Below are 21,226 nucleotides of genomic sequence, written 5' to 3'. Positions count from 1 at the left end.
AGTTTAAAATTGAAGAATTTATAAACTGCAATACCACCCATGTGGTTTACTTGATTGAATGTTCCTGCAATATCCAATATGTTGGTCGCACTAAAAGGTGTTTGAAAGTGCGCATCCAGGAACACATTAGGAATATTAAAAATGGTTATGATAAGCACAGTTTGTCTCGGCATTTCTCTGTACACCATAAAAAAGACCCATCTTCCCTTAGATTTAAGGGTATACACACTGTCCCCTTAGGGAGGAGAGGTGGTGATAGATTTAAGAATCTCTCTATCCAAGAAACATTCTGGATTTAGAATCCCACACCCCTAAAGTGTTAAATGAGGATGTGGATATATGGTCCCTGTATTGATTCTGTCATTTAAATAATTCATGTCTGCTTCGGAACTAATTCTTGTTTCTTTCTTTCAGATATAAATCTTTGCCATTTGTTATTTTTATGGTTAATTTTAGTATTGTGTTTTATGCAGCTTTTTAAGTATTAAAAATAAAATGTTTTTTTTTTTTTTTAGGCAGCTCCGATTTTGCAGCTGTACTGCATTAGCATGGTGCATAGTGATTCGTTGATACTACTAAATTGTTAACCAATCATATGGTTTTGAATGGTATAAACTCTGAGAGATACCATTCAACCTATATATTTTTATTATTCATGTTCTAAGGTGTATTTTATTGTTGTGAAACGGTTTGCTGAACACCGAGTTGATTTCCTCTTCTGCGCATGTGCCGCGCTGTTGCCTGCCTCTGTGGTTGCCAAGTGAGGTCTGAATCATTACTGGCAGACGCTGTTACTCAAAGCAGAGCGGGCGCTTTGACGTCACAGAAGGGCCCGCGGGACCACGCCGTCACACTGCCTGACTGATCAGGAAACACAGTGAGGTCTGCAGAGGGACCTGTGTACTACTTGCGAGCAAAGGACAACCACTCCCCAGGATCCACTAAGCGCATTGACGCTATTTACAGGACATTGAGACTGTGGCAGAGTCATCAATTATCTGGCATTTCACCTACCTGTAGGTGGAAAGGAGAGTGAAGCTCTGGTGGTTCCTGGTTGCAGACGCTGGTAACTGCCACTCTGTGGCTCTATGCTTGATTAATCTACCTTGATGTACGCATAACCTTGAAACACCTTATATATAAACATAGTTTATTACATTTTTCACGATGAGTGTTGTGCGCTTTGTTTGTTTTTTTGTTACTAGATTCTAGGGTCTTGGGCTACCCTTTACACAGCAGCAGACGCTCATCTACATTGGTATATATTTATTTACCTTTTCCACATGGTGGGGTGTGTTTTTTTGATTTAAATTGACATCACAATTAACACTTTGTATTATGTATATATTTTAGTGCGCACTTATTTGTTTTTTCTATTAGCTCATTGAAATGCCTGTTTCTATACTGCCATCATGTGTCGGTTAGAGGGTATGGCAAGCAATTCATCTTGTCTTTACCCTTGCAGGCAGGGAATGGCCTGCAAATCTACTATATATTTGTGAAATCACTGTATGTCTGCGTCCCAAGGGTCAATCGCATTGGACCTTGGGCCTGTCACTCCGGCTCAGGCCATGCCCGCCCCCGCACACCTCTCATTGGCCTACGTCCAACACCAATGCCACACTGTCCCACCCCTCACTGACTCTCATTGGCCTGCGTCCAATGCCCGCCCCCGCACACCTCTCATTGGCCTGCGTCCCACCCCTCACTGACTCTCATTGGCCTGCGTCCAATGCCCGCCCCCGCACACCTCTCATTGGCCTGCGTCCCACCCCTCACTGACTCTCATTGGCCTGCGTCCAATGCCCGCCCCCGCACACCTCTCATTGGCCTGCGTCCAACACCAATGCCCTAATACTTCCACACTGTCCCACCCCTCACTGAGTTTTGGGAACGCTTTGCTTTTGCAACACCTAATCCTCTAATCCTCAACCTGCTCTTTGGCCACGCTTCACAGCTATCAAAACCTTCACGTCTGCTACCACAGACTGCCGAATCAGGTACAGAATCTACACACAACGCACAAACACAGCACACACACACACATTCACACAACACCAAACACTGCAGACTGCCTCTTCAAACCCCCCCTCCCCTCCACGCCACACATCTCCCTCCCGCAACCGGACCGCGAGGCCGCGGCCTCCACTCACACACCATGGCAACGATGTCCCTCCCCCTATCCCGCTACCTCACACAGTGTAGCTCCCGCGAACCGCACAGCACGCCTCATCTCCTGCACCTCACACAGCTCCCTACCGCAACCAGACCGCGAGGCCCCCTACCCCGCTACACCATGCCACCAATGTCCCTCCCCCTATCCCGCTAGCTCACACAGTGTAGCTCCCGCTACACACCACTCCCTCCCGCTCCATTCCCTCCCCGGCGGGGGAACAGGCAGGCTGCCACGCGGCGCCTAAGATGGCGGACCCCCTTCCTCCCTCGCGCTCAATTCCCTCCCGCTCCACTCCCTCCCGCTCCACTCACCACCCTCCCGCTCCATTCCCTCGCGCTCCACTCACCACTCCCTCCCGCTACACACCACTCCCTCCCGCTACACACCACTCCCTCCCGCTACACTCACCTCCCTCCCCGGCGGGGGAACAGGCTGCCACGCGGCGCGTAAGATGGCGGACCCCCTTCCTCCCTCGCGCTCCATTCCCTCCCGCTCCACTCACCTCCCTCCCGCTCCATTCCCTCCCGCTCCATTCCCTCCCGCTCCATTCCCTCCCGCTCCACTCACCTCCCTCCCGCTCCATTCCCTCCCGCTCCACTCACCTCCCTCCCGCTCCATTCCCTCCCGCTCCATTCCCTCCCGCTCCATTCCCTCCCGCTCCACTCACCTCCCTCCCGCTCCCTCCCCGGCGTGGGAACAGGCTGCCACGCGGCGCGTAAGATGGCGGACCCCCTTCCTCCCTCGCGGCGCCGAGTGAGAAGATGGCGGCGGCCGGAAGTACAGGTAGGTGTCGCGTGTGTTGCTCCCCCACCTCCCCCCCACCTGCGGCGCCGCCGCCACCGCCGCCGCACAGAACTGAGAAAGGGCGCATCAAGGGACTGAGACGCGTGTGTGTGTGTGTGTGTGTGTGTGTGTGTGTGTGTGTGTGTGTGTGTGTGTGTGTGTGTGTGTGTGTGTGTGTGTGTGTGTGTGTGTGTGTGTGTGTGTGTGTGACACTGCCCCCCTCCTGTCCACTGCCCGCCCCCCCTCCTGTCCACTGCCCCCCCCTCCTGTCCACTGCCCCCCCCCTCCTGTCCACTGCCCCCCCCCTCCTGTCCACAGCCCCCCCCCTCCTGTCCACTGCCCCCCGCCCCCCCTCCTGTCCACTGCCCCCCCTCCTGTCCACTGCCCCCCCCCCTCCTGTCCACTGCCCCCCCTCCTGTCCACTGCCCCCCCCCTCCTGTCCACAGCCCCACCCCTCCTGTCCACTGCCCCCCCTCTCCTGTCTACTGCCCCCCCTCTCCTGTCCACTGCCCCCCCTCCTGTCCACAGCCGCCCCCTCCTGTCCACTGCCCCCCCTCTCCTGTCCACTGCCCCCCCTCTCCTGTCCACTGCCCCCCCTCTCCTGTCCACTGCCCCCTCTCCTGTCCACAGCCCCCCCCTCCTGTCCACTGCCCCCCCTCTCCTGTCCACTGCCCCCCCTCTCCTGTCCACTGCCCCCCCTCTCCTGTCCACTGCCCCCCCTCTCCTGTCCACTACCCCCCCTCTCCTGTCCACTGCCCCCCCGCCGCCGCCGCCGCCGCACAGAACTGAGAAAGGGCGCATCACGGGACTGAGACGCGTGTGTGTGTGTGTGTGCGTGCGTGTGTGTGTGTGTGTGACCCTGCCCCCCCTCCTGTCCACTGCCCCCCCCCCTCCTGTCCACTGCCCCCCCCCCTCCTGTCCACTGCCCCCCCCCTCCTGTCCACAGCCCCCCCCTCCTGTCCACAGCCCCACCCCTCCTGTCCACAGCCCCCCCCCCTCCTGTCCACAGCCCCCCCCCTCCTGTCCACAGCCCCCCCCCTCCTGTCCACTGCCACCCTCTCCTGTCCACTGCCCCCCCTCTCCTGTCCACTGCCCCCCCTCTCCTGTCCACTGCCCCCCTCTCCTGTCCACAGCCCCCCCTCCTGTCCACTGCCCCCCTCTCCTGTCCACTGCCCCCCCTCTCCTGTCCACTGCCCCCCCTCTCCTGTCCACTGCCCCCCCTCTCCTGTCCACTGCCCCCCCCTCATGTCCACTGCCCCCCCCTCCTGTCCACTGCCCCCCCCTCCTGTCCACTGCCCCCCCCCCTCCTGTCCACTGTCCACCCCCTCCTGTCCACTGTCCACCCCCTCCTGTCCACTGCCCCCCCTCCTGTCCACTGCCCCCCCCCCTCCTGTCCACTGCCCCCCCCCCTCCTGTCCACTGCCCCCCGCCCCCCCACCTGTCCACTGCCCCCCCCCCTCCTGTCCACTGCCCCCCGCCCCCCCTCCTGTCCACTGCCCCCCCTCCTGTCCACTGCCCCCCCCTCCTGTCCACTGCCCCCCCTCCTGTCCACTGCCCCCCCCCTCCTGTCCACTGCCCCCCCTCCTGTCCACTGCCCCCCCTCCTGTCCACTGCCCCCCCCTCCTGTCCACTGTCCACCCCCTCCTGTCCACTGTCCACCCCCTCCTGTCCACTGTCCACCCCCTCCTGTCCACTGTCCCCCCTCCTGTCCACTGCCCCCCCCTCCTGTCCACTGCCCCCCCTCCTGTCCACTGCCCCCCCTACTGTCCACTGCCCCCCCTACTGTCCACTGCCCCCCTACTGTCCACTGCCCCCCCCCCTCCTGTCCACTGCCCCCTGCCCCCCCTCCTGTCCACTGCCCCCCGCCCACCCTCCTGTCCACTGCCCCCCCTCCTGTCCACTGCCCCCCCCTCCTGTCCACTGCCCCCCCTCCTGTCCACTGCCCCCCCCCTCCTGTCCACTGCCCCCCCCTCCTGTCCACTGCCCCCCCCCTCCTGTCCACTGCCCCCCCTCCTGTCCACTGCCCCCCCTCCTGTCCACTGCCCCCCCCTCCTGTCCACTGCCCCCCCTCCTGTCCACTGCCCCCCCTCCTGTCCACTGCCCCCCCCTCCTGTCCACTGCCCCCCCCTCCTGTCCACTGCCCCCCCTCCTGTCCACTGCCCCCCCCTCCTGTCCACTGCCCCCCCCCTCCTGTCCACTGCCCCCCCCCTCCTGTCCACTGCCCCCCCCCTCCTGTCCACTGCCCCCCCCCTCCTGTCCACTGCCCCCCCCTCCTGTCCACTGCCCCCCCCTCCTGTCCACTGCCCCCCCTCCTGTCCACTGCCCCCCCCCTCCTGTCCATTGCCCCCCCCCTCCTGTCCACTGGCCCCCCCTCCTGTCCACTGGCCCCCCCTCCTGTCCACTGGCCCCCCCTCCTGTCCACTGCCCCCCCCTCCTGTCCACTGCCCCCCTCTCCTGTCCACTGCCCCCCCCCTCCTGTCCACTGCCCCCCCCTCCTGTCGACTGCCCCCCCTCCTGTCCACCGCCTCCCCCCCCCTCCCACCGCCTCCCCCCCCTCCCACCGCCTCCCCCCCTTCCCACCGCCTCCCCTCCCCCTTCCCACCGCCTCCCCCCCTCTTCCCACCGCCTCCCCTCCCCTTCCCACCGCCTCCCCTCCCCCTTCCCACCGCCTCCCCTCCCCCTTCCCACCGCCTCCCCTTCCCACCGCCTCCCCCTTCCTCCCCCTTCCCACCTCCTCCCCCTTCCCACCTCCTCCCCCTTCCCACCGCCTCCCCCCCCCTTCCCATCGCCTCCCCCCCCTTCCCACCGCCTCCCCTCCCCCTTCCCACCGCCTCCCCCCCCCTTCCCACCGCCTCCCCCCCCCTTCCCACCGCCTCCTCCCCCTTCCCACCGCCTCCACCCCCCTTCCCACCGCCTCCCCTCCCCCTTCCCACCGCCTCCCCTCCCCCTTCCCACCGCCTCCCCTTCCCACCGCCTCCCCCTTCCTCCCCCTTCCCACCTCCTCCCCCTTCCCACCTCCTCCCCCTTCCCACCACCTCCCCCCCCTTCCCACCACCTCCCCCCCCTTCCCACCACCTCCCCCCCTTCCCACCACCTCCCCCTTCCCCCCCCTTCCCACCACCTCCCCCTTCCCCCCCCTTCCCACCTCCTCCCCCTTCCCACCAACTCCCCCCCCCTTCCCACCACCTCACCCCTCCTCCCCCTTCCCACCACCTCACCCCTCCTCCCCCTTCCCACCACCTCACCCCTCCTCCCCACCACATCCCCCCTCCTCCCCCTTCCCACCACCTTCCCCCTCCTCCCCATTCCCACCACCTCCCCCCTCCTCCCCCTTCCCACCACCTCCCCCCTTCCCACCACCTCCCCCCTTCTCCCCCTTCCCACCACCTCCCCCCTTCTCCCCCTTCCCATCACCTCCCCCTTCCCACCACATCCCACCACCTCCCCCTTCCCACCACATCCCCCCTCCTCCCCCTTCCCACCACATCCCCCCTCCTCCCCCTTCCCACCACATCCCCCCTTCTCCCCCTTCCCACCACATCCCCCCTTCCCACCAACTCCCCCCCCCTTCCCACCACCTCACCCCTCCTCCCCCTTCCCACCACCTCACCCCTCCTCCCCACCACATCCCCCCTCCTCCCCCTTCCCACCACCTTCCCCCTCCTCCCCATTCCCACCACCTCCCCCCTCCTCCCCCTTCCCACCACCTCCCCCCTTCCCACCACCTCCCCCCTTCTCCCCCTTCCCACCACCTCCCCCCTTCTCCCCCTTCCCACCACCTCCCCCTTCCCACCACATCCCACCACCTCCCCCTTCCCACCACATCCCCCCTCCTCCCCCTTCCCACCACATCCCCCCTCCTCCCCCTTCCCACCACATCCCCCCTTCTCCCCCTTCCCACCACATCCCCCCTTCTCCCCCTTCCCACCACCTCCCCCCTTCTCCCCCTTCCCACCACCTCCCCCCTTTGCCCCCTTCACACCACCTCCCCCCTCCTCACCCTTCCCACCACTTCTCCCCTTTGTCCCCCCCCCCGCTCCCCTTCCCCCCCCTGCTCCCCTTCCCCCCCTCCCCTTCCCCCCCCTGCTCCCCTTCCCCCCCTCCCCTTCCCCCCCGCTCCCCTTCCCCCCCCGCCCCCCTTCCCCCCCCACCCCCCTTCCCCCCCCGCTCCCCTTCCCCTCCCCCCGCCCCCCCCCGCCCCGCTCCCCTTCCCCTCCCCCCGCCCCGCTCCCCCACCCCGCTCCCCTTCCCCCCCCCCGCTCCCCTTCCCCCCCCGCTCCCCTTCCCCTCCGCTCCCCTTCCCCCCCCCTCCGCTCCCCTTTCCACCCCCCCCCCTCCGCTCCCCTTTCCACCCCCCCCTCCGCTCCCCTTTCCCCCCCCTCCGCTCTCCTTCCCCCCCCCTCCGCTCCCCTTTCCCCCCCTCCGCTCCCCTTTCCCCCCCCTCCGCTCCCCTTTCCCCCCCTCCGCTCCCCTTTCCCCCCCTCCGCTCCCCTTTCCCCCCTCCGCTCCCCTCCACCCCCCCCACCCCTGCACCCCCCTCCCCTCCACCCCTGCACCCCCCTCCCCTCCACCCCTTTCCCCTCCCACCCCCTCCCACACTTCCACCCCCTCCTCTAACCCTTCCCCCCCCCGCTCCTCTAACCCTTCCCCCCTCCTCTAACCCTTCCCCCCTCCTCTAACCCTTGCCCCCCTCCTCCACCCCTTGCCCCCCTCCACCCCCCCCTCCTCCCCTTCCCGCTGCCCTTCGCCTTCCTGCCCGCCTTACCGCCTCCCCACCCCCGCCTCTGCCTTTCACCCGCCCTTACTCCGGCCGCCTCTGCCTTTCACCCACCGCCTCACAGCCGCTGCACGCACTCAACAGACACCCGCCACACTCGACACATACCTGCCGCCACACACACCTGCTGCCTCCCGCCCCTACGCACCGACATCACTGACCCACCGCCTCACACCCTAGCAGGACCCCCACTCACAGACAGCACTCACAACCCACGCGCCACCCGCCGCCTCACACCCTAGCAGGACCCACACTCACAGACAGCACTCACAACCCACGCACCACCCGCCGCCTCACACCCTAGCAGGACCCCCACTCGCAGACAGCACTCACAACCCACGCGCCACCCGCCGCCTCACACCCTAGCAGGACACACGCCTCACATTTTTACATCACTTATGGCACCAAAATATACATTGTACTGTGGTGTGGTTACAATAAACCATTTTTATACAACATCGTATTACATTTTCTTCCATCTTTCTTTTCAATATTATTATCCAACCTTTACAACAAATACTCACCTATTGTTCCACAATTTATAAATAATACTACCTATTACGCATTTACATCCCGGGCAACGCCGGGTCTCTCAGCTAGTGGGGAATAAAAATAGCTGCGACAGGGCAACCACAGTAATGCATAGCAAATCACCCCTTCCTCCCCGTCACAGTGCTTGTCAAGAGTCTGGTGGTAACCATAGCACTGGTGAATGCACAGCCAGAATACATATATTAAGCAGTACACCACTGATATGGATCATATAATCATAGCATTGCTAGTTTATAAAATGCAATCTCAATCATCAACATACACATCATAAAAAACAAATAAAAAGAAAGATGTAAAAATAAAAATTGGCACTGGTAATTGTAAGAGCAACTCTCTGGAGAAACTTAACCTCTGATAGAGATGAAATCCAAAAGGACAAAGGTGATGTGGTGATCTGTTCTAATATACATGCTTAAAAAAGCCTGACGGGAATACAATATGCATGAAAAAAGTCACCCTAATAGTACAGCGTGTGCAAGTGAATTACAGGAAAACATGATGCATTGAACCCTGTCAAATTAACAGAGATATACATAAAACAAGAAGAGAAAGTCAGCGGAGCCAAAACTACACAACTACACTCCAAAAAAATGTATGTAATTAATTAAATGACTATATACCAGTCATTCTGGTATCAGACCAAAATCGAGGGGAAAAAAAGCTGTGTGTGCTGTGCACGCACATAGTAAGTGAAACTTCTTGACTTTTGTCACAGAAATTGTATATGTATTTCATGATGTTTTAATTAAAAATCAAAATACAATTTCATTGACAAAACGCAAATACATTTGACTTATAGTAGTAGAAGAGATCCGAAGATTCCAGCGGTGCACAGCTCATAGGAATGGGAGACCAGCAAGGTGTTGATTAAAAATGAGTTTTTATTGAAAAAACATGGTATGGGGGACACACTCTGACGCGTTTCGGACTAGCGTAGTCCTTAATCATAGAGCTCATAGAGTGGGGGACCACTGCAGCAAGGGATTCTGGGAAATGACATGCAAATGAGCACACAGTGTCACTTTTTGCCTCAATAACCATTTTTAACATGGTTCCCTATAGGCTTAAGCTTGCTGCATGGTCACAGCTTTGAGCACAGCCAGGGTTAAGGTGCATACCCAGAAAACCACCCACAGACAGCTGTTTCGACCTTGATGGGTCTCATCAGTGTGGGGTTGATTTTACTGGGAATGCAAGAGAGGCTATGGGATAGGCTAAACCATAATACTGAGTTAAGTTATGGTGAGTAAAAAAAGTGACAAAAACCCTCCACAGGAAAGCAAATATGCAAATATAAATTAGAAGAAAAAAGCGCCCAATCCTAGTGCATTACTGTGCAAAAAATGGTTTAATTCCCAATAAAAGGCTCATAAAATGAACTTACAAACATAAAAGATAAAAAAGCATTGTATGAGTAATACTCATGCTCCAAATGATCTGTAAGCGCTGCTGCTCTGCTACTCTGCTCCGTAACACCACTGCATCCAGTACAGCCCTCGTGTATCTCTGCCAGCAGGAACGCACGTCATCAGGCTCCTCACAGTATTCTTTCCCCGGGAACACACCTCCAGATAGTTTAGGTTCCCACCGGGGACAATGTTTGCGGCGGAACGAACAGATGACGTCACGCCGTGCACGGAGATGGCAAGCAGGAGAATGTCAGGCAGAACTCATAAATCAACGCTGAAGGAATCCACAGCACACCTGGCCCTACGCGTTTCAACAGCTATACTGTTTTCATCAGGGGATGGACTATGGGTGTGCTACACACATATATATACACCCACACATCCAATTAGCTATGCAAAGATAGATTAAAAAATCAGGTGTAAACAATTAGCATAATGAGAATGAATCTGATACCCCCACATAAGAAAAACATATGCAGCTATAGATTTAAACCATAACAATCTTAATCTTACACAGAATAAGCTTGTAAATAATGTATAATACATAAAATTACTACGCTTGCAATTGTCAAAATATTTCTGAGGTAAACCGACCATAAAATATCTATATATAATAAATATCTGAAATCAACTGAGTGAACGGTGAAAAAAACCATTGTAATGTTATCAATAATTAGCTTGAGGAGAATGGACTTGATAATAATACTAGATCTATAATCTATATAAAAATAAAAATAAAATTATAAAAAAAAATATATATATATAAAATTAAAGGAAAAATGAATATAAATGTAACCTAAAATAAACAAAATCAACAATTAATCCAAATAAAATAAAAAGTTAAAAAGAAGAAAATATATAGGTATACAGTACCAATATGAATCATAGAAATGTTAATACAATATAGAATAAACACAACATGTATTAGATATCTCTATTAGTTCATGAAAAATAATATATTCAATCAAATATGAAATGAACACAGAGAGAGGGGGAAACCTTAAATGTGCATGTATGTACTCCATGTGAGTGTAAGAATACACTCAGAGAACCATCGAGGAAAAAAACAATATATGTGTATATAAAGAGACTGATTGTCTCATAAAATACCCCAAAGAAAGATAGATGAGCAGATAACACATGTATCCAAGATCAACAAGAATCTCTGACCTGACCAGACCGTGCAATACAGTCACTGACACCTCACTTCTCATAATGTAAATTGAAATAGTGATATAAATAACCTAAATCTGAATGTATAGTAATTATAATAAAATACGTGATGTATACTAATTTGTAATAATTTGTCATTACCACCCTGTGTAGGTATCAGAAAAGTGACCTATACTTTGTACTATGTGAACAGTATATGTGAAGTGACATAAATAAAGACTACATAATATATTGTGTCTAGTGTTAATAAAAAATCACATCCCCATATGGAATGACACGAAGGGAACATGTCTAGCATGTTCAACCCAGACCTCCGTGCCCATCCCACATGGGGAACAAAGACCACTAGGCAAAGGGAAGAAGAAAGAGGGAAAATCAAATAATCCCAGGATTCAAACAACAGTGCTGATGTCAATACAATCATTCAGTCCTTCTGTTGGTAAGGGAATAAACCCTAAAAGGGTGCTTCAAATTGATGTTGGCTGAAGACCATTATCACAGTCTTCAAGGGATCAGTGGTTATTGATGATTCATGAGCAGTGTGAAGGTTCCCCCATTAAATGCATCAGTTCGTATAGACAGATATATATATAATGTAAAGCTCAGGCACATAGAGTAAACCGCTGCGGGGAAAGAGAGACCTCTAACCTGACCGGAGTGCTTGTCCCATCCGGCGGTTCCTTCTCTGGCGGGTCACGTGTTTCCAGCGGGTCCTTGAGCAGGGAGTGCAGAGACTCACGGGGCTGTCTCAGCCTGTGCCTGTTGAGCTGTTCGTTCGGGGGAGAAAGAAACCTCACCACTGTTCTCTTTGGCGTGCATCCGTCCCAGCAATGGAAGACCGGGTAAGTGAAGAGGAGGGGGGAGATGTTGGAGCACTGCAGTAAAAAATACCAGGCTGGCGGCAGCGTGCAACAAAATAACTTTAATGCGGCATAAAAGCCCTGATTAAAAAGACAGAACAATTCTCTGACGCGTTTCGTCTAAGCGACTTTTTCAAAGAGTGCTATACAGTACTACAGCCACAGATGTACCTTAAATACCCATATGCTCCCGCGCGCGAGTGTTTGAAATTACACGCCCACTGTAATGTGATCTAAACCACTTAGTGATTATGCAAATTTGGAGGGGGCGGCTCACAGGACCTAATACAGAAGGGTTTAACCCCTCTATTGCCGAATGCAGCAAGTGATATAATATCTCAATATATGTCAGGTAAATGGGTATTAGTACCAGGGACCATCTTCTGGCTGTCAAAGCAAACTGGTATATGGAAGACAATACATTACAATACAAACCAACAGACTTTACAGAAATTAAACAAATATATAATAAACATCGATTACATAAGTGATACATAGAGTCATAACACCAAACAAACATAAATAACTACCTAATCATATTAAACTATATAGACCTCTAAACATCTATTTTAAAAAAATTAATTAAATATATTCATATCACCTAGTGCAAATAATTTAAAAAACATGTGAAAAGCATGTTACAAATCAAATGTCAATTAAAACAGGAAAAGCTTATTTAGGGACATTGAAATAGAATCATATAACATGATTTTGGCAGCAGATACAGTATAGGTACTGCAATTCTAAGGTACCCGTAAGAATAATATTATATTAAATATAGGGATGATGCTGACCACAATGGTTTAGAATATTACATTATGTAAATATTTTAAGTATTGAAGATAATTTAATACCATACAGTTTTCCACCTAATAATGCCAAAATATGACCCAAATAATTGTGGCTTTTGTACAAGGATAATAATAAACAGTAAACAGAATAGACACAGCAGGATCAGTGCTTTCATCCAATTAGCAAACATCTAACTAAAGGGTATATGATATACAGTTTACAGAAAATGGGACAGCTCCCAATCCACATTCAGACCTTGTGGATGGAGGCTGTCCATGCAAAAAATCCATGACATTTCTTTCTGATTTAATGTTTTAAGTCTATTACCACCTTTTGTCGGGTTGGGAACGTGTTCCAGACCCAAAAAGGAAAAGCCTTTTAGGCCCCCATATGGGCAAGAGGAGAAATGTCGAGGGACCGGGTGCAACAAGTCCTTTTTCTTTATTAGCCGTACATGTTCCTGTATTCTGATTTTTAAAGTTCTAACTGTACGGCCAATATATGTCTTGTTGCACCCGCATCTAATCATGTAAACAATATAACTGCTATTGCAGTTGATAAAGGATTGTATTGTTTTTTGAACCTTAGGTTTAAGGCAATCAATAACCTTAGTAGGTCTGGCATATTGGCACATATTACACCGTCCACATTGGAAAAAGCCCTTAGGGATATTCCTGATTTTATCTGTACTTTGTGTTGTAAAAAGGCTTCGTGACAGGTATGATGATAGGGGTTTGGCTCTGCGAAAGACAAATTTGGGCTTTTCACTTGTAATATTATGTAAATCACCGTCCAATTTCAGTGTGTTCCAGTGTTTAACTATGATGGAACGAATGTCATTTGATTGACTACTCTGTCTTGTAATAAACAGAGGCACGGATTGAGGGCGGTTACCCCTAATCTTCTTGACCTTTGTTGAAAGAAGCTCTTCCCTTGATATTGCCTTGACCAGGGTGCAAGTTTCCACTAGATCCTTTTCTGGGTATCCCCTATTTTTAAATCTAGTAATCAGCATTTTTGCCTGCTTGTCAAAATTATCCTCAGTGGAACACAGTCTTCTGAGGCGCATAAATTGCCCCTTGGGTATACCTTTTTTAAGGGGCCAGGAATGGTTACTATTCGCCATCAGATAGGTGTTTCTCGAGTTGGGCTTTCTGTACACATCAGTCTGAATCTCTCCCCTCATGTCAATATAAATAAAAATATCCAAAAAGTGTATGTGATTACTACTGTGCTCATACGTGAAGTGTAGGTTATAGTTATTAGAATTTAACGACTGGATAAACAGATCCAGAGTGTGTGTGTCACCTTCCCAAATAAAAATTAGGTCATCAATATACCGACGAAAAAAATGAATGTGCTGCCTAAACAAATTTAAATCACTATAAATAAAGAGTGATTCCCAAAATCCCATGAAAAGATTTGCATAAGATGGTGCAAAAGACGTACCCATTGCAGTGCCCGTGAGTTGCAAATAAAATTGTGAGTCGTACAGTAGCTAAAGTAATTGTGCGTGAGGAGAAAGGTGATAGATTCAATCAAAAATACACAAAGTGCAGGGGAGAGATCAGATCTATTCAAAAAGTGTTGTGCAGCCTCTATGCCCTGTCTATGATCTATAATGGAGTACAGTGATTGTACATCCATTGTGACCCAGATACAGTTAGTATTCCATTTTGTTGTTTTTAAATCTTCAATTAAATGTCTGGAGTCTTTTATGTAAGAAGGCAAACTGAGCACTAGAGGCTGCAAAAAGAAACCAACATAACGTGATAAAGCGTCTCCCAAAGATCCAATTCCCGACACAATAGGCCTACCTGGAGGCTGCGTCAGGGTTTTATGGATCTTTGGGAGATGATAAAAAATAGGTATAATTGGATCTGGTGTGTACAGAAAGCCCAGCTCCTTTGGGTCTAAGATATAGAGGACTTCACCCAATTCTAAATGTGATTTAAGTTGGTCAAGGTATTTTTTAGTGGGATCGGTGCTAAGTTTTTTGTATGAGGCAACGTCTCCTAGCTGCCTAAGCGCTTCTTTGTTATAATCTTCCGAGGACTGGACAACAATGGCTCCTCCCTTGTCTGCTTTTTTTATGACAAGGGATTTGTCTCGTTGTAAATTAGCATGCTCTTGTCGCTCAGCCCTCGAAAGATTATCCCCTTTTGGGTGATCAAACATAAACCCCTCCGCCAACACCCTAAGGTCCCTCTCGACTAGTTTCTCAAAGGTAGAGATAAAGGGACCCTTAGAGTTATTGGCACAGAAGACTGATTTTCTTTTAAAGCCCGTATGTTCGTGTTGGAAAAAATCCATAGAAAGATCAAATGGGGGTAGGTTACCCGCCTGGTCATCAAGGAGACCCTCCAAATCCGCTACTGCACAGTGCTCCCTATAAGAAAGAGTTTCTCTATTAATATCACATACATTCAAATCAACATCCTCAACAATGCCAGGAGCCTCTCCTAGATCATTTGCTGAGACCTTGTTAGCCGAAAAGAATTTGGTTAGGGCCAGCTTACGAGTGAAACACTGCAAGTCTATGATGGTATTGAAGAGGTTAAAGTTACTTTGCGGAGCAAAGTTAAGCCCCTTATTCAGGAGTTTATGTTGATCTACCGTCAATGTGATGTTGGAAATATTTATGACATTGTCCTCCATCAATTGTACTTTTTCCTCTGCGTGGCCCCTCTTTGGAATTCTCCTCTTTCTTTGGGACCTCCGCGTCCTAAAAAAGCGGGTACAGAGGAAGAGGTGGATGGTCTTACATCATCTTCATTGGTAAAAGTGGTATGGCTCAATCGATCCAAGGTGGTGGAATCGCGATATACCCCCCCTGGGTTTTTCCTCCTCCAAAGATCATCTTGTTTTTCTTTCTCAAACGTGATTGAGGTAAATCTATTTTCCCCTTCTGAAAGATCTGAGTCTGCACTAGAGACTTCTGCATGTTTGTTTTTAAGGATGGATTTCTTAGGGGTAGGATGGTTTACACCCTTACTCTGATTACTTTTATCATTAGATCTATTCTGGGGTGATTTAGATTTACCTCTAAATCTGTTTGTATTGGGGTTTGGGGGTCTTTCCCAGTAGTACACTTGATGTCTCAGATAGTCTTGCTTGTCTCTCTCAAACTTTGACTGTTTTTTTTCTAGGATCGTGTTCTCCACCTCGTCTATATTCTGGGACAGGATAAGATCATTGTTAGAAAAATGTTCCATTTTGTTAAATGATTTAAGTTTGGTTTTCAGATCAATAATTTCTTTTTCTAGGGCCGATCTCTCCTCCTTTTTATGAGTTATAATTAGTCCCATGAGCTTGAAGGAACATTCATCCAGAACTGTCCTCCACTTATTCTCAAAGTCTTTAGTGACAAAACCGAAGGTGGGAGATTTTTTAATACGTAGCCCCCTTGGAATTCTATTCACTCTCACATAGTTATCCAAGGAGGTTATGTCCCACCAAAGTCGGATATTAAGTGATAATAGTTGTTCTAACCTTTGAAAATACGTGACCAGGTCTGAGGATTCCTCACAGAACACTTTACCAGTTTCATCGAAGACATGTTCAGCTTTTCTACTTCATTTAGTGTGGTCACTGCATCTAAACACAAAAGTATCTGCGCCATCCTCCTGGACACAATCTTCAAATGTGTCATCCATTAGAGAAAATAATAATGAAAAGTCCCTTTTAAGCAGTCCTGATTAAGAAAGAGCTCCAAATACTCAGTAATTGTGAAAATAATTTCAATGCAAGAAAACAAACAAAATAACTAAAATAATGTGCACAAAAAAGCCACAAGCCAGCCTGCAATACCTTTGAAAGAAATATATTATAAATGCCACTGTGTTCCATAAGTATTAATCCATCCCAAACAGAGCAATGAGCTACCACGATGCCTATAACATAGGTTGGTAAGGGAATAAACCCTAAAAGGGTGCTTCAAATTGATGTTGGCTGAAGACCGTTATCACAGTCTTCAAGGGATCAGTGGTTATTGATGATTCATGAGCAGTGTGAAGGTTCCCCCATTAAATGCATCAGTTCGTATAGACAGATATATATAATGTAAAGCTCAGGCACATAGAGTAAACCGCTGCGGGGAAAGAGAGACCTCTAACCTGACCGGAGTGCTTGTCCCATCCGGAGGTTCCTTCTCTGGCGGGTCACGTGTTTCCAGCGGGTCCTTGAGCAGGGAGTGCAGAGACTCACGGGGCTGTCTCAGCCTGTGCCTGTTGAGCTGTTCGTTCGGGGGAGAAAGAAACCTCACCACTGTTCTCTTTGGCGTGCATCCGTCCCAGCAATGGAAGACCGGGTAAGTGAAGAGGAGGGGGGAGGTGTTGGAGCACTGCAGTAAAAAATACCAGGCTGGCGGCAGCGTGCAACAAAATAACTTTAATGCGGCATAAACCACTTAGTGATTATGCAAATTTGGAGGGGGCGGCTCACAGGACCTAATACATTCTGTATTAGGTCCTGTGAGCCGCCCCCTCCAAATTTGCATAATCACTAAGTGGTTTAGATCACATTACAGTGGGCGTGTAATTTCAAACACTCACGCGCGGGAGCATATGGGTATTTAAGGTACATCTGTGGCTGTAGTACTGTATAGCACTCTTTGAAAAAGTCGCTTAGACGAAACGCGTCAGAGAATTGTTCTGTGCTTTTAATCAGGGCTTTTATGCCGCATTAAAGTTATTTTGTTGCACGCCGCCGCCAGCCTGGTATTTTTTACTGCAGTGCTCCAACACCTCCCCCCTCCTCTTCAGTCCTTCTGGACTGAGTGTATTTAATACATAGATCCAGTATGTCGCCCTTAAATTAAGAAATGTATGCCTGTCTCCACTTAGAAGTGTTGAACTAAGGGCTTCAATACCCATAACTTTCAAAGAAGAAGGATCTTTATTGTGTTTGAGATTGTAATGTCTAGAAAGACTGTGATTGTAATCCATGAATTATATTTCGACGAAGCTCTAAAAATCGTGTTGCCAGGAACCGTTTGGTCCTGCCAATATATTGAATCCCACAGGGACACATGATGGCATAGATGATGAAAGTAGACCAGCAGTTGATGTGACCCTTAACTAGATGTATGGATCCATTTGAATGAGACCTGATGGTATTGGACTTGTACAGATGTTTGCACGTCAGGCATCTCGGACGGTTACAACAAAAATTCCCATCTTTTATACTTATACTGGGAATAACGTCAGTATTGTGCTTGAGTTTTTTTAGTCTACTAGGTGCTACCATAGATTTGATATTTCTTGCTTTCTGAAAGACGATTGGTATTTTAGAGGGTAATTTCTTTCCTATAATGGGATCACTAAGTAAGATCTCCCAGTGTTTATTAAGAATGATCTCTTATTTTTTGAGAGGCACAATTGAATTGAGTAAAAAAGAGGGGTGAACCAATCTGATCCTGATTTTGTACAGTTGCTTTCTTTTTCCTAGAAAGTATGTTATACATATATATACATAGCTCTGTGTGTGTGTGTGTGTGTGTGTGTGTGTGTGTGTATATATAGGCCCCTGACGAAGCCCGAGTGGAGAAACGCGTAGGGCCAGCGTGATTGGAGCAGGGAGAGTGACGCCGAGAGACTGTTCCTAGCGAGAGCTGAACGGAGCATTGGCAGTGTAATACTGAATACCACAGAGGGAAATCTCGCGAGAGCCGTGCAGGACCGGATCACCTGATGCGGAAGCACCCGCCGGTGTGAGGAGGTCTGGAAGTCGGCGTTCTATACCACGAGTGTGAGAGACTCGCTAAACACTCTCTACTGCTCGTTTTTAACTCGTAGAATGTGAGTTAAATACCTTTCTCTTTTTTATCCTTAGATGTTTTATTAAAAGGTTTTACACGTTTCTCCTTTTATTCCCTACCCATCCTCTTGTATGAGATCCATATCAAGGTATAGTCTGCTAAAACAGACACAACGCGATTGCTGCAAGGATCCTTAAGGACAAACTCCTCCAAAGACCCAGGAGCCAAGAAACAGACGAACTACAGGAGCTGAGTTCGGGAGTCCCTAAGTGGATTAAAGGCTTTAATTGATCATACTAGTGTAAGTGCATATCTCACCGATTTATATCTGCTTGATTTGATATACTGCCCTATGATTTTTTTCCTCTTTTTTTCTTCTCTTCCCCTGCACATGTGCGCCTAGGTCATTCTTTGCTATACAATCCCAGCGGCGTTGTGGAGCCGCAGACCTAATCTGGCTGCAAGTCTATAGGGTGTGTAGATTGTAAGGGTATATACCTTTTATTGATTGATTGGCTAAGAGTGTGGTTTTTCAATATATTTTAACCATACTCAACATATTGTTTTATATCTGCGCTGTTGTTTCTTGTTGATATATATATATATATATATATATATATATATATATATATATATATATATGTATAAAACATCAAAAATGAATAGACGATGCCGTTCTGTGGCTAACAAAATGCTTTTATTTGTGTGAGTATTCGAGATACACTGATCTCTTCTTCCGCCGATGTTACAATGAATGAAGCCACAAAAGCGTTTTTTACTTTTTACTTTACGTGTTGGAGAGAGTGTTACAGGACCGTATGTGTTGGAGAGAGTGTAACAGGACGGTACAGTACGTGTTGGAAAGTGTTACAGGACGGTGTGTGTTGGAGAGAGTGTTACAGGCGTATATGTTGGAGACAGTGTTACAGGACGGTGTGTGTTGGAGAGAGTATTACAGGAAGGTGTGTGTTGGAGTGAGTGTTACAGGAAGGTGTGTGTTGGAGAGAGTGTTACAGGAAGGTATGTGTTGGAGAGAGTGTTACAGGACGGTATGTGTTGGAGAGTGTTACAGGACGGTATGTGTTGGAGAGAGTGTTACAGGAAGGTATGTGTTGGAGAGAGTGTTACAGGAAGGTGTGTGTTGGAGAGTGTTACAGGAAGGTATGTGTTGGAGAGAGTGGTACAGGAAGGTGTGTGTTGGAGAGTTACAGGACGGTGTTTGTTGGAGAGAGTGTTACAGGAAGGTATGTGTTGGAGAAAGTGTTACAGGAAGGTATGTGTTGGAGAGTGTAACAGGACGGGATGTGTTGGAGAGAGTGTTACAGGACAGTGTGTGTTGGAGAGCGTGTTACAGGACGGTATGTGTTGGAGAGTGTTACAGGAAGGTATGTGTTGGAGAGAGTGTTACAGGAAGGTATGTGTTGGAAGAGTGTTACAGGACTGTATGTGTTGGAGAGTGTTACAGGAAGGTGTGTTAGAGAGAGTGTTACAGGACGGTGTGTGTTGGAGAGAGTGTTACAGGACCGTATGTGTTGGAGAGAGTGTAACAGGACGGTACAGTACGTGTTGGAAAGTGTTACAGGACGGTGTGTGTTGGAGAGAGTGTTACAGGCGTATATGTTGGAGACAGTGTTACAGGACGGTGTGTGTTGGAGAGAGTATTACAGGAAGGTGTGTGTTGGAGTGAGTGTTACAGGAAGGTGTGTGTTGGAGAGAGTGTTACAGGAAGGTATGTGTTGGAGAGAGTGTTACAGGACGGTATGTGTTGGAGAGTGTTACAGGACGGTATGTGTTGGAGAGAGTGTTACAGGAAGGTATGTGTTGGAGAGAGTGTTACAGGAAGGTGTGTGTTGGAGAGTGTTACAGGAAGGTATGTGTTGGAGAGAGTGGTACAGGAAGGTGTGTGTTGGAGAGTTACAGGACGGTGTTTGTTGGAGAGAGTGTTACAGGAAGGTATGTGTTGGAGAAAGTGTTACAGGAAGGTATGTGTTGGAGAGTGTAACAGGACGGGATGTGTTGGAGAGAGTGTTACAGGACAGTGTGTGTTGGAGAGCGTGTTACAGGACGGTATGTGTTGGAGAGTGTTACAGGAAGGTATGTGTTGGAGAGAGTGTTACAGGAAGGTATGTGTTGGAAGAGTGTTACAGGACTGTATGTGTTGGAGAGTGTTACAGGAAGGTGTGTTAGAGAGAGTGTTACAGGACTGTATGTGTTGGAGAGAGTGTTACAGGAAGGTGTGTGTTGGAGAGAGTGTTACAGGAAGGTGTGTGTTGGAGAGAGTGTTACAGGACAGTGTGTGTTGGAGAGTGTTACAGGAAGGTGTGTGTTGGAGAGAGTGTTACAGGAAGGTGTGTGTTGGAGAGAGTGTTACAGGAAGGTGTGTGTTGGACAGAGTGTTACAGGAAGGTATGAGTTGGAGAGAGTGTTACAGGAAGGTGTGTGTTGGAGAGAGTGTTACAGGAAGGTATGTGTTGGAGAGAGTGTTACAGGAAGGTATGTGTTGGAGAGAGTGTTACAGGAAGGTATGTGTTGGAGAGAGTGTTACAGGAAGGTATGTGTTGGAGAGAGTGTTACAGGAAGGTGTGTGTTGGAGAGAGTGTTACAGGAAGGTATGTGTTGGAGAGAGTGTTACAGGAAGGTGTGTGTTGGAGAGAGTGTTACAGGAAGGTATGTGTTGGAGAGAGTGTTATAGGAAGGTATGTGGTGGAATTGCACTAGAGTAAAGTGCCACCATCGTGCTCTGCGTGCTGAGACTGAGTGCTGGGCTGTCGGGGAGTCCCAGTGACTGGGAAGGGGTGTGTGCGCAGCTGTGCGTAGGTGAAGTAACACATCCATGGGGTATTTCTTAATGCGCATGCGCTTTGGGTACTGGCAGTCTGCGCATGCCTGATGTAATGTATCGCGATGTACCTGGACTGCGCATGCGCGCTTAATATAACGTCTTGA

General features: G+C 49.8%; 1 long non-coding RNA gene across 1 annotated transcript in view; it reads right to left on the bottom strand.

Moving 5' to 3' along the window:
• Positions 1-9,813, bottom strand: part of LOC142468021 (uncharacterized) — a 59,520-nt gene extending 49,707 nt beyond the window's left edge. The window contains exon 1 of the long non-coding RNA XR_012788569.1: positions 9,673-9,813. This is a non-coding gene — a long non-coding RNA (uncharacterized LOC142468021). The remainder of the gene's footprint in view (positions 1-9,672) is intronic.
• Between the last annotated feature and the right edge of the window lie 11,413 nt (positions 9,814-21,226).

The sequence above is a fragment of the Ascaphus truei genome, chromosome 17 (genome assembly GCF_040206685.1).
Source record: "Ascaphus truei isolate aAscTru1 chromosome 17, aAscTru1.hap1, whole genome shotgun sequence".
In the NCBI taxonomy this organism is placed as follows: Eukaryota; Metazoa; Chordata; class Amphibia; order Anura; family Ascaphidae; genus Ascaphus; species Ascaphus truei.
The sequence above is the reverse complement of the archived record's forward strand: the minus strand, read 5'-3'. Positions and strand labels throughout refer to the sequence as shown.